The sequence below is a fragment of the Tenrec ecaudatus genome, chromosome X, assembly GCF_050624435.1.
Source record: "Tenrec ecaudatus isolate mTenEca1 chromosome X, mTenEca1.hap1, whole genome shotgun sequence".
Classification (NCBI taxonomy): Eukaryota; Metazoa; Chordata; class Mammalia; order Afrosoricida; family Tenrecidae; genus Tenrec; species Tenrec ecaudatus.
Genome location: NC_134548.1, coordinates 166,482,676 through 166,495,773, shown reverse-complemented (window position 1 = coordinate 166,495,773; position 13,098 = coordinate 166,482,676). Strand labels below are relative to the sequence as shown.

The window sequence follows — 13,098 nt, the reverse complement described above, 5'->3', positions numbered from 1 at the left end:
CCCTGGTCTCCAGAGGTGGAGGAGATCCTGCTTGGGTTGGGCTCCTGATCTAGGCGACAGAGATGTGCTAAAGTAGGAAAGAGAAACAGTGAGTTGAGAAAGACTTCCAGGAGACTGTGGCCACGGCCCGGTTGGATGGGGCTGGGCACCGGTGGCTCATGCAGTGCCTTCACGACCCTGTCTCCATCCCTTAGTGGTCTCTGTCTGGGTGGGAAGCCAGGCAGCCTCTTGTCAGCTTAGCCAGGGAAGCAGGGGAGCAGCCCCAGCGAATGAAGGCGGCAGCCTTGTCAACTGCTCTCTGCTCTAGCTTGGACCGTGCGCCCCTGTCTGAATGAGCCCGGTGTTCAGGGCACCGCTTGTGCTGAGTGGGAAGATCTGGGTCCCCTGCCCGCCCTTGGGGGATGGAAGTAGACTCAGCAGCACCACATACCAGACGGTCCTCAGCTCCGTGAAGTCTCTGCTCTGTCATTCCTGAATTGCTAGTGATTGTGCCACACACACGTCCCTGAACCCGGGGAGCAGAGCCAGGGCTCACGTGCAGAAAAACAAACCCGGGGGCTGGTTATTCAGCTCACTTTTGGAAATGGTATGTTGAGGTGCTTGTGAAGTATCCAAGGGGACGTATGGAGCGGTCCGCTGCATATGTGAGCTGTATTCAACCGAGAGGGATAAAAACTGGGGAATGATCGGCATCGTGATAGCATTGCCAATCAAGACCCTGAATACACTGAGCAGCAGAGTGCTCGTTGGAGGTCGAAGAGAAAGGTAGGACTGAGCCCTGCCCCCCACTGCCATCAAGGCAGTGTCTCCTCACCGTTACCCTATGGGGCTGACTAGGCTGTACATCTTTATGGCCGCAGGAAGCCTCCTCTTTCCCCCACACCCCGCCAGGTGGGACGGAGAGTATAGGAAGGACGGCGCTGGTAGATGTGGAGCTGGGCAAGTGGTCGTTCTCTTTGGGGTGCTTTTATTTGACGACACAGGTAAGGTAAAGAGGATCCACCCTGATGCCAACCCACTGCCCTCGAGTCTGTCTCAACTCAGAGAGAAGCTGCCCAGGACTCCATGGATGCTGATCTTGACAGGAGCCCATGGACTCCCCTCTCCCAAGAGAAGGCTGGTGACTTCCTTTGTGGTTAGCGGGCCAGCCCTGATCTCACAGAGCCCCCGGACGGACGAGAGGGTGCCCGGCAACCCTGAAGAGCAGGCCTGAAAGGGTCTTCTCAGGGGGGGCCAGGGCCTGTGGGGAGAAATGCCATTGCTAAGGTTAAACGGATTGGTTTTCATGTCATTCCTTTTTCGTTTCAATGCAGTGGAGCTTGGTAAATGCGGCCTGATGTATTGCCGCCTTTGTGTTACTTTTTTCCAGATCATCTTTCGACAGCGTCAACGACTTCTGAAACAAGCCATGAGTCTTCAGAAGTCCACCCAGAAAGAAATTGGAAAGCTTTGTCAGCAGTTCCTAAAGGTCCGTTGTATGCCGTAGCAGAGTCCCTTCTTGTGAAACGGAGTGGTCTGCGGCGGTAGCAGGGCTTTCTCTGAATTCGTGGGAGAAAACATTGGCTTTATGCATCTTAAGTTCTTCCCGGTGTTCCATGTTTAATGGTTCCTGGTGTCACCTAAGCGTGAGATGCAAAACTCTCAGATACAATAACCCCCGGCTTAGGGGTCACTGCCCACCTTCCCTCCTGACTCCACCCCTCAGAATTGCCTCCATATCAGTGAATTCTCTCCAGATGAATTGCTCTCTCAAATCTCACTCTCCCAGCTTGTCCAAGCTGTGCCTACGCGCTTCCCGTAGAAGGCTCTGAGGTGTCTCTCTCCACCTGTAGAACTCTTCGTGTTTGTTGACTCTGTCACAGCCAATGTCACTGCCCTCTACCTAGCTACTGCAAGCTGAGGTTCCATGCCGATTGTAAAAGGGTTCTGCGGTTGTTGCTCATGTGCTTCTTCCGACGGGATGAAGCATGAGAGAGCACGTTACCCATGGTTCCACTGTCCCCTCCACGGCGCCTGACACGGCGCGCTTTACGCAGCAGGGACAGGATCACCACCTGCTGAAAAAAGGCAACATTTTGAAACAAAAGGTTGATTTTTTTCACAACGCCAAGTGGTTATGTCAATGATCGCTTTGTTCCTGTCCTGAAACTGGGGTGAACGGACTGTTGGTCACAAACATGTGACCATGTGGGTTTGTGGGGCACGTGACCACGTGGGTTTGAGGACGCCGATGAGAGGGTCTCAAGTGTAAGGGAGATCTCGAGAGGCACCTCACCTTTCTCTCGGCTTCAGCTTGACCTACACAGTTGGGTCAGCCATGGTTTCTTGCACAGCACAACACTGTGGGGCCGCCGGTATGAGGACCTGTCATCTGTTTGCAGTGCTAGTGCATGTCGTTCGGGTGTCTGCTGGAACTTAGAAGTTTTTGTTTTCTTTTTGTTAATCCTTTTATCAGGGGCTCATACAACTCTTATCACAATCCATACATACTTCAGCTGTGTAAAGCACAGCTGTACATTCATTGCCCTCATCATCCTCAAAACATTTGCTCTCCACTTAAGCCCTTGGCGTCAGGTCCTCATTTTTCCCCTCCCACCCCGCTCCCCCCTCCCTCGTGAGCCCTTGATAATTTATAAATTATTATTTTGTCATATCTTTGCCCTGTCCGACATCTCCCTTCACCCCCTTTTCTGTTGTCCGTCCCCCAGGCAGGAGGTCACATGTAGATCCTTGTAAACGGATCCCTCTTTCCAACCCACTCTGCCTCTACCCTCCCAATATCGCCACTCACACCACTGTTCCCGAAGGGATCATCCGCCCTGGATTCCCTATGTTTCCAGTTCCTATCTGTACCAGGCTACATCCTCTGGTCTAGCCAGACTTGCAAGGTAGAATTCGGATCATGGTACTGGGGTGGGGGGGTGCGGCAGGGGGTAGGGTAAGAAGCATTTAAGAAGTACAGGAAAGATAAGAGTTGTATGAGCCCCAATAAAAAGATTTATTAAATTAAAAAAAAAGAAGTACAGGAAAGTTGTAGTTTTACAAAACCAACGAAACATTTATTCAACAAAATTGTGAAGTAGTTGTTTCTCAAAAACTTCTTCCATATATCGATATCTATATATAAATTCCATTTCTCTAACCTTTCCTTGGGAACTCTGTTCTCTCTGATTGATACCGTATCTGATTGATACCGTATCAGAGTACCAGTTTTGGTATCATTAGAGGACTCAAATTAAGTTTCTTTACTCTCCTTTTAAAAAAAAATCATTTCATTGGCAGCTTCTCCAGTCTTTACAACAATCCATAATTCAATTAGATCAAGCATTCGCTGTCACCATCATGTTCAAAAAATCTTCTTTCTTCTTGAACTCTCTGATAGCAGCTCCCCTTGATCCCCTCCCTCCCTCTACCCCCTACCCGCTAGAGACCCTTATTATTATAGGTTATTACTATTTATTTATTGCCGTGTCTTACCCCGTCCAATGTACCCCTTCACCTACAATTCTGTTATTCTTCCCCCACCCCCACCCCCAATGGAGCTATACAGTCATCATTGCTATCGGTTCTTATTTGCAAATTTAAAGAAATCAAACGGTGTAAATTTGCAAATCTGGCGGGAAAGGGCAGGCCTTTTGACTGAAGCATGCCTTTTCGTTTTAGAGCATGGAGGACAATGAGAACAACCAAGTTGCTGGTTCTGCTGATGCACAGAGGGAAATCACAAAAGAAATGATTTCGTTTCAAAGAAAACTCCTAATGGAATATGTAAGTGGTAGATATGCAATATGAAGAACAAAGAATTAGTGTCAGTATTAGTTTATTTGCTCAACTGTGCAAGACACTTGCCAGAGTGGCAAAGAACTATTTCATCTCTCCTTTGTTTGTGACAGGACAAGGAACAGAAGGCAATGGTGCGAAAGTATATACTTGCCATGATAATTTGATGATTCGGAATCCAACACGTCAATCTAAGTAGCCTGGCGCAGTCCTAACGTGACATGACAGAGACTTTTACCCCTAAGTTTAAATGAGTGCGTCTTGTTCATCATTTCCTTGTCCGCTGAGCATAAGACTTCCTCCTGGTTGATCCCCCAAATATGCCTGCACAGCTGACTATGAATGTGTGTGTGTGTGTGTTTTCAAAGTCACTTATGTTCTCATTGGTTTGTTTTCAAGCAATGGGAAATTAAAACAGCTCACTCCATCCATTGTTTCCTCAAATCAACAGCGTACAATTTTTGAAATTTTTGTGTAATTTTCCCCAAGACTCAGTGAAATGGTTTTCCGTTTGGTTCCATGGCCTGATGGCCCAAATAAATGAAGTTTGATCTTCCGGAAGGTTTCAGCTGGATCTGTTGCCCATGTATTTGTCAGCAAACGTGATATGCATGCGGTGGATTTTTGGCACTCTCTTTACCTTACCTCGCCTTTTGGGGATCACACGTAAGCAGTCTCCTCAGTGGAAGCAGGTGGTAAGCAGCACAGCCTTTCTCGGACACCTTCTAGGAGTAGTTGGTTCAGATGGGTGCTTTCATCACTGTTGCACTTAGTAACCGCCCACAATCGATGTGCTCATTTACCTACCCAATTCCATCAATATCTGACTCATAGCAAACTCAGAGGCCAGAGTCGAACTGGCAAATGGGGGTTGCAAAGCAGTAAATCCTTGCAGAAACCAATCCCCTCATCTCCCTGGCTCACAGCAAGTCGTGGGATCAAATCACAGACCGTTTGATAAGCGGGCAAGCATTTTCGGCACTCTGCCACTCGCACGAAAAATAAGCACACTGCCCTCAAGCCAATTCAGACTTACAGCGACCATCGAGGGCAGAGTAGAACTGCCCCCGTGGGTTCCTGCGGTAGTCCGCCTTTACAGGAGGCGGAAGCTTCATCTGCCTTTACACAAAAAGGTGTAGACCCACGTCAGACCAGCAGCCAACATCCAGGTTGGTGAGGAAACCATGACTAGACACCTTCCTAGTAATGTGAGAAATGAGAGCGGGACGCCTAACTGGCCTTGTGTGAACTAGTACTGAATAAAAGAGAGAGAGAGAGAGAAATAATTTTGACAGCAAAAATGTGGAACCCTTCCCAATTAACACTGAGAGAAATACTTAAGGTTAAAGAAAAATTAACATACAGAATACAAAATCTCATGTACAATGACACTGGGAAGATGTCATACAACACCCCCTTAACAATAGCAAAAAATAGGATCCCTTGGCTAATAGGCAGACATAGTATGTTCTTGGATGTGAGATTGCAATATCGTAGTCAGTTTTCCCTAAGTAAATGAATAAATTTAAAAGAATCATCATAAATAACCATGAAATTCCTGCACTGCTCTCTCCCAGAGTTAGATAAATATATCCTTCCCTCTACTTAGGTAAAATATTTCCGCAAAACCAATCCGTGAAAACAAAGAACAATAGAGTCAGTGCCTCCTCTGATTCTGTTTTCCTCCCATCAGACCCGCCTCCTGTCCGTCGGCACGTTCCACTGGTCAGGGTGGGGGAAATCTCGTGGTACATTGTCACTGCTGATGCACAGTGCAGAGACTCCCGTGGAAGGCCACTGGGCAATAGTCGCCAAGATTGCACGTTGAACCAATAAATTCTTGTGGTGGGCTCGGACTGGGTCATGGCAGTTGTTGGTGGAGACCCCCCACCGTGGGCCCATGCACGACACAAGGAAACACTTCCGGTTGTATTGGCCAAAGAGTGGCAGCAGCTTAGAGGCCTGTCAACACAACCAACCAGCCCACCGACTCACTGCCATCGGGGGTGGGGGGTGGGGGAAATGCCGACTCACTGCAACCCTGCCGGACCGGGTGGAACTGCCCTTGTGACTTCCCGAACCCTACCTGTGAAAGCAGAGAAGAAAGCTCTGTCTGTCTCCCGGGGAGCAGCTGGTGGCTTCACTTTGCGGGTCTCCCTGATGGCAGCCCGATGCAGAACCACTTTGCCACCAGGGCTCCTTTGCTCAACACACGATGGGCTAAGTGAACTCTCGTTGAGCCCTGGGCTAAATGAACTCTCCTTGAGAGGGCTCGCTGTCCACAACCAGGAGGTGCTCCTAAGCACATACCATTAGGAGAACAAAGAAGAGTGTCAAGCTGTGTGCTCAGGGCTGCGCCCTAGCTAAGACACAGCGAGGAGTCCCTGTGCTTCTATTTAAAGAATGGATGGCTTCAGGCCAGTAGTCGGGATGCCTATTCCAGCAGGGCATTACTCGGGGAACAGTGCACAAGGGGACTTTACTTTGCTGTCCATGTTTGGTATGGAACTAGTAAATACACCTTTGGTGAATAAAAAATGCCAAAGAAGCTCTAAACGTGAGGCGAAGCAAATGTTTCTGTGGTGGTTGTTCTGAGGTGGCGCTGAGTATAGCCGGTTGTGACCCATAGCGCCCCAGGGCACCACAGATCCAAACACTGCCCGGTCCTGAGCCATCCTCACAGTGGTCCCAGTGCTTGAACCCATTGTAGCAGCCACTGCGTCTGTCTTTCCCATTCATGGCCTTCCTCTCCGTCACTGGCCCTCTATGTGCCCCAAGCACGCTGTCCACCTGCAGCCACCAGACCCTGGTGATACCGTGCCTGAAGGATGTAGGAGCGGGGCTCGCCCTCCTTGCCTCTCAGGAGCATGCTCGCTTCACTTCTTCCAGGACAGACTTGTCTGTCCCTTTGCAGCCCGTGCCACTCTCAGGGACCTTCGCCCGCACCCCAGTTCAGACATCAGTCTTCCGTAGTCAGTGTCCCCCTTTCCCCAGCACATGAGGCCACGGGAAATAACACGCATTGTGTCAAGCAGACCTTGTCCTCAGAGGACGATCCTTGCTCCCCGAGCATCTATTGAGGTCTAGTGCAGCAGACTGACCCACGGCAAGGGGTCCTTTTCATCCCTTGACTGCGGCGCCCATGAGCATTGCTTGTGGAGCTGAACAAATGCAAATTCTTTTTACTTCGTTTTCTTTTTCTTACTTTTCTTGGGGGCTCCTACATCTCATCGCAATCCATACCTTCAACCAATGTGTCGAGCACATTTGTACATATGCCGCCTTCATCATTTTCAAAGCACTCTCCTCTCACTTGAGCCCCTGATATCAGCTCCCCATTTCTTCCCCCTCCCCCCCCACCTGCCCTCCCTCACGAACCCTTGATAAGTTATAGATTATTATCTTCGCATCTTACATCGCCCCTCGCTCACTTTTGCATTTCCCATTATTCATCCCCCTGGGAGGGGGTTGGAGTTGATCTTTGTGATCGATTTCCCTTTTCTACCCCCTGCCTCCCCTGATCCTCCTGGTATCTCTACTCTCGTTGTTGGCCCTGAAGTCCAAATTCTTGACACCTTCAACCTATTCTCCTTTTCTCATGATGGCTCCTCTTGGTCCAGTTGTGAACATTTGGGCATTGTTTACATTCCACTGTAATCCATCCTCAAGGAAGGCTGCAGGGCTGTGGTTTTTGGGTTGTTTTTTTTTTTTTTTTTTCGAGATAAGAGTTATTGCAGAGGTCAGGCACTGCCCTGAAGCTCTGTCTGGGGTACAGTTACACTCACAAGCTTCCCATTTTACACAAGAAACAACCGAGAAAGGAAAAGAAGGCGCAGAGCTTGGCCTGACTCCAGTCCCCAAAGGTGTCCTTAACATCTACATCAGCATTTGCTCCTAAAATTGTCTATCCAGCCTGATTAGACCTAAGATCACCGACAATGTTGTCTGTCTCTACCCCTAAAGGCACGGATAGGTCTTTCACTATCACTTAAGGGTGGTGTTAATCTGTGGGGTGAAGTTGAAAGGCTAATATCCACAGTATCACCACCAAAAGAGTAGAGGGGTTCCCTACTGCCACCCTTCCCCCGCTCAAGTCCAAGGCTTCTCCTCCCAGAGTGCATTTATCCTCATTGGGAAATAGCAGAGGGTTGTCCCTCTACCCGGATCCCAGAATGTGACAACTATCTTTCTTGGGCCACCGTGTTGTGACTGAATGCAGTTGCGTCCTGCCATGACAGTGATTCAGTCTTGAATGTAGACGATCCAGAATATACTGGCAGTCAATGGATGATCCAGGTATCATTGAAAGGTACCAAGTCGATGATCAGGGCAGCATGGAGTGGTACCAAGTCATTGATCAAGGTAGCAGAGAGAGTTTCCAAAGTCAATGATGAGGGTACCAAGTCAACCTGCCCTCAGGTATGCTTGACTAGCTGGGGCGGCAGGTAGGGGATGGTTTCTGGGGCCCCCACTGAGTGGTTTTGATGATCTCATATGGTGTTCCCAGTTGGTTTATGATGAAGTGGGAAGCACCCAGTCCACTACCCAAGGTTCTGGAGGCACCCCATCCACCAGGGAGGGAATGGAAGGGAGGATTTCCAACCACCAGCCAAGGCTGAGGAGGTTCTTTCTCCACTAGATAAGGCAGGGTTGTGTTTTTGGTCGAGATAAGAGTTATTGCAGAGGTCAGGCACTGATCTGAAGCTCTTTCTGGGCTGCAATTACACTCACAAGCTTCCCACTTTACACAAGAAACAACTGAGAAAGGAAAAGGCACAGAGCTTGGCCTGACTCCAGTCCCCAAAGCTGTCCTTCCCATCTTCATCTGTAAGTGCTTCAAGCCCTCCCCAAGTTCAGCAAGCAAGGTTGTGCCATGTGCACATCTTAGGTTGTTCATAAGTCTTCCTCCAATCCTGAGGCCTCATGCTTCTTCATTGAGCCCAGCTTCTCGATTGCATGCTCGGCATACAGATTGAATAAGAACGGTGAGAAATACAACCTGACACACACCTTTCCTGATTCTAAACCATGCAGTGGTGCCTTGTTCTTTTGCCACAGCAGCTGCCCCGATCCATGTACAAGTTCCCATGAGCACAATGATGGGTTCTAGAAATCTCACGCTTGTCAAGGCTATCCCTCCTCGGCTACGAGACACACAGTCCGATGCCTCAGCGTGGCCCATGAAACAAAAGTAAGCCTCTTTCTGGTCTTCTCCACTTTGAGGCAAGGTCTCTCAGACATCAGCAAGGACATCCCCTCTGCCACTTCCTCTTCTCTGTCCTGCACGAACCTCTGGCCGCTCCCTGTCAGTGGACGGCTACAATCGGTGTCGAATGATCTGCAGCAAAATTTTACTTACGTGTGACAGCAATGATTTTTTTTTTCTTTCAGCAATTTGAGCATTGTGCTGGGTCACCTTTCTTTGGATTGGGTAAAAATCTGGATCTCTTCCAGTCAGTTGGTCAAGTAGCTCTATTTCAAATTTCCTGGTGTAGGCCTCTGTGTGGACATAGCCTTCTCCTGAGGATTCTGGAGACTCCGGTGTTCCTCCTTGGAGGTGGGAGGCCCTCTTTCTGCTCAGTCCCTGTGAGAAATCTCTGCGGGGAAGACCCATGAAGAGAGGCTGATGAAGTCAGACTTCTGGAGCCCGAGAAGCCACATGGAGACTCCTGCAGGCCAGGAAATGCTTACAAGGCCACTGGATTCACAAGAATTCCCACCCACTGGCCCGTGATCTTCCTGCATTCGGCTTCAGTGCATGTGTTTTGTGAGTCTGAAGAGGACTTTATAGATTGGTATCAGACATACAGGCTAATATTGCACTTATCGACTTGATCTGGACTGGGCTGGGATGTATTCTCAATGTTCAATGGCTCTTGCATATAAAGCTCTTTCTTATACACACGAGTGTCTATGAATTTGTTTTTCTAGTCTACCCAAACTAACGCACGACCCAAACGTGACCTGCAAGATATTTTGGATAGTCCCTCACAGAAAGGCAACATGGAAGGAATGATATATCCAGGGTGCGATATAGAACTGATGAAACACATAACTACTCTCCTCTCGTTCTTTACTATTTCTGCCCCTTACTATTATGGTCTTTGTTTTACGTCGTGAATCTTGCTAGACCTGCATTTGTTTATTTGTATAATTAAGATTGTTCAGTGCACGAAAGTCAAGAGAGAGCACTCTTCAGAAACAGTACCAGGAGCAATGATTCCGTGAGAGTAGGGAAGAGGGTGGTGGCTGATAACATTGTTGGCTGTGTAACCCACGTGACACTAGAAAACAACAGAATTGAATGTGTATGGATGTATTGTAAGATGACTGGCTACACGGGGAATAAAATATTCACAAACCACATATACAACAAATGATTTATATGAAGAGTATGCATAAAGTTCTCAAAAGTTAATGTTTAAAAAGAAAAACAAGACAATAAAGGACCCCACAGTCCGAATGTGTGACTAGCGGCTTCGTGAGCAACTGCCCGTCTAGCCAGGGAGCCAGAACAGTTGCACGGGGCTTGCCAACCGTTACGGAACATTCTGATCAAAAGAGTGAAAATACAGAACGAAATTCCACAGTCTCATGAAATGTACAATTTCTGAAGCCATGAAGTCCGGCTGAACCTCTGAAATGATTGCCTCGACATAATACTTAAACCTTAAAACAAAATAGCCCCTGAAGTCTTCTTAAAAGCAAACCAAGCTTGGCTTAACTTGTAAAGACGGCCTGCCTTGAGAATTTTGCTCTGTGAAGATCTCTCTCTCCAGGGAGAACGACCAGGCTTTCTACCCCTGCAAAGAGCTCCGTCACGAGGGCAGTGCTACCCTGCCCTGTGTTAGCTGCTAGGAGTCGGCATCAACTCCGTGGCAGTGAGTTTGCTTTGGGACAGAGGATCAAAAAACAATAGAACACCGAGACACGCAAACCCTGCACCGGCCGGCCTTGGAGCCCCTACGGGCCGGGTTCCGGGCGCTGAACAGCGCGAGCACCAGCCCAGAGTCAGGATGGAGACGACAGGATGGCTGACCAGGGCCCCGGTGGCATTGGCCCTCTCCAACAAATGGTGGTCTGGAGCGATGGAACAGTGGTCCCCGCTCTCTTCAGGACACCCCTGGATGTGCTGAAGGTGCGTGTGCAGTCCCAGCGCCCCTCGGTGGCCCCCGAACTGAAGACTCCCTCTCTAGACTCTGGAGCGTCTCCTATAGCGAATCGCCCGAGTGCCTCCTGTACAGCAACGGTGTCCTGGAGCCCCGTCCTGGTGCCCACATGGGGCACGCTGTGCTCCATGCTTTTAGGGTCCCATCTGATTTTCCATGGGCACCATGGATGCCTGATGAAGCTTGTGGAGCACCAGGGCACCAGCACTCTGTGGGGCAGCCTCCCAGCCACCCAGGTGATGGTGGTGCCAGGCACTGGCATCGACTTCACCTCTTATGACCAACTCAAGACCTGCCTGCGTGGCCTAGCCTTGGGCTCTTACCTTCATGTCTGCATGGTGGCTGACACTCTGGCCAGCGTGGGTATTCTGACAGTGGTCAGCACCCTGGAACCGGTGAGGACAAAGCTACAGGCGCAGCAGGTGTCCTGTCTGGAATTGGGCACCTCTGTGCAGGCCCCAGTGGCTCTTGGTGGCTGGCGCTCCCTCTCTGGCAGGGCAGGGGCCACGGCCCTGCAGCACATGCCCTTCAGAACCTGTATTGGTTCAACAAGGAGGTGATTAAGTTCTGCTGAGTGCCCCTAGGCCAAAGGACCAAGATATATATGCAGGGCATTGGCTTTGTGGCTGGCGCCATCTCTGGGACGGTGGCAGTCACCCTGGCCCTGCCCTTCAACGTGGTGAAGACTCAGCGCCAGGTCTGTCAAGCTGGGCACAGCCGAGACTCTGAGAGTGCGGCCAGCACAGGTCAGCTCCACCTGGCTGCTGCTCCAGAAGAGGAGGAGGAGAATCCTAGAGGAGGCCGGCATCAAGGGGCTCTTTTCAGGCTTCCTGACTTGGATCAAGGCCACCTCCTTTGGGCCATTATCCTCAACACTTACGAGAGTTTGGCAGAAGCTTCTTCCAGAAGCTCAAGCAGTAGCAGCTGCCGCGCCCTTGAATGGGGACAGAGGTCCCCCATCTCCTCGGATGGGCTGTGGGCTGAAGGACACTGAGCCAAGTGCCTTTTCCTCCGCACTGAGGGGCGGGCGAGCCCTGCAGGACCCCCTCTCCCTCTCTCCTCACATCCCCACTCTTACTTCCCTCCCTCCACACGGTCAGAAAATACACACACCCACACATATGCACACCGTGGTTTTGCTTTCACCACCGTCGCAATGGGTGTGCCTTCTGGTGTCATACGCTGTCCCTACAAAAGTGACCGTTTTCCAGTGGCCGCAGCTGTTCTCGCTGGACCTCCTCTGCAATTACTCGCCGCCCACTGCTCGTTGACGGATGCGGAGGAAGCGTCCTCTTCTGGCTCGCTGTCTTCTGCTACCTGGCGCTGATTTATTTTCTTTCTCCTGCCCCACAACACAAGCACGTGCCGCCTTCTTCCTGGCATGGGCCCATCCGTTTCAGCGGTGTTTCTTCTGGAAGTCTCTCGAAGGATTCTTCTCACCTCCCTCACTAAGCTCATCACCTGTTTGGGAAACACAGAGGCCCAGAAGGACATTCGTTTAGAGCAAGGCAGTGTTCGGGTGGATGAGAAAGGGGCGTTTCTTGAGAAGGGGTGCACCGAGAGAGAGAGAGAGAGAGCGAGATGGGGGTCAGAAATGAAGAGAGGGAGTCCTGGGGGCATGGGGGCGAAGGGACACGGGGAAGAGTGGAGAGTCGGGGATCTCGCCATCGTACCTCCTCACTCTTTGTGACTCGGGCTGACACGCGTCCTTCTCCTCAGTCTGCTCTTGTGAGCTGTGCTTTCGAATCGCTCGGAGCCCGCGGTGGGCTCCTCCATCGCGGAGCCTGCTCTTCAGCCATCGCTAAGCCTCTGAGGCGTCTACCTGGGGCTCTGGAGCTTTCTGCACAAGCCCCGCCCTGGGACAATGGAGAGCCACGCCCTCCAGCTATGATTGACGTTTTCCCTCAGCCAATAGCGGCTTTCCTTTTCAACAGGGCCTTTCCCCTCAGCCAATAGTACCTACAAAGGTTTTGACATCAGAAAGCAGCCATGGGACACCTCTGTGCGGGGAGAAGGGTGCTCGAAGACCAAGATGGTCTACTTGGAGAAACGCATCCTTCCCTAATGCACCTTCCGGCGCCTTCCCGAACTGACCTGCCGCCCTTGCTCGTCTTCCTGTTTCAGTTCAACTACTGATCATGGCAGGGAT

At 50.4% G+C, this 13,098-nt stretch overlaps 1 pseudogene; it reads left to right on the top strand.

The window, feature by feature from the left end:
* Positions 1–10,810: 10,810 nt before the first annotated feature.
* On the top strand, positions 10,811–12,220 carry LOC142433851 (mitochondrial glutathione transporter SLC25A39 pseudogene; annotated as a pseudogene).
* Positions 12,221–13,098: the final 878 nt, after the last annotated feature.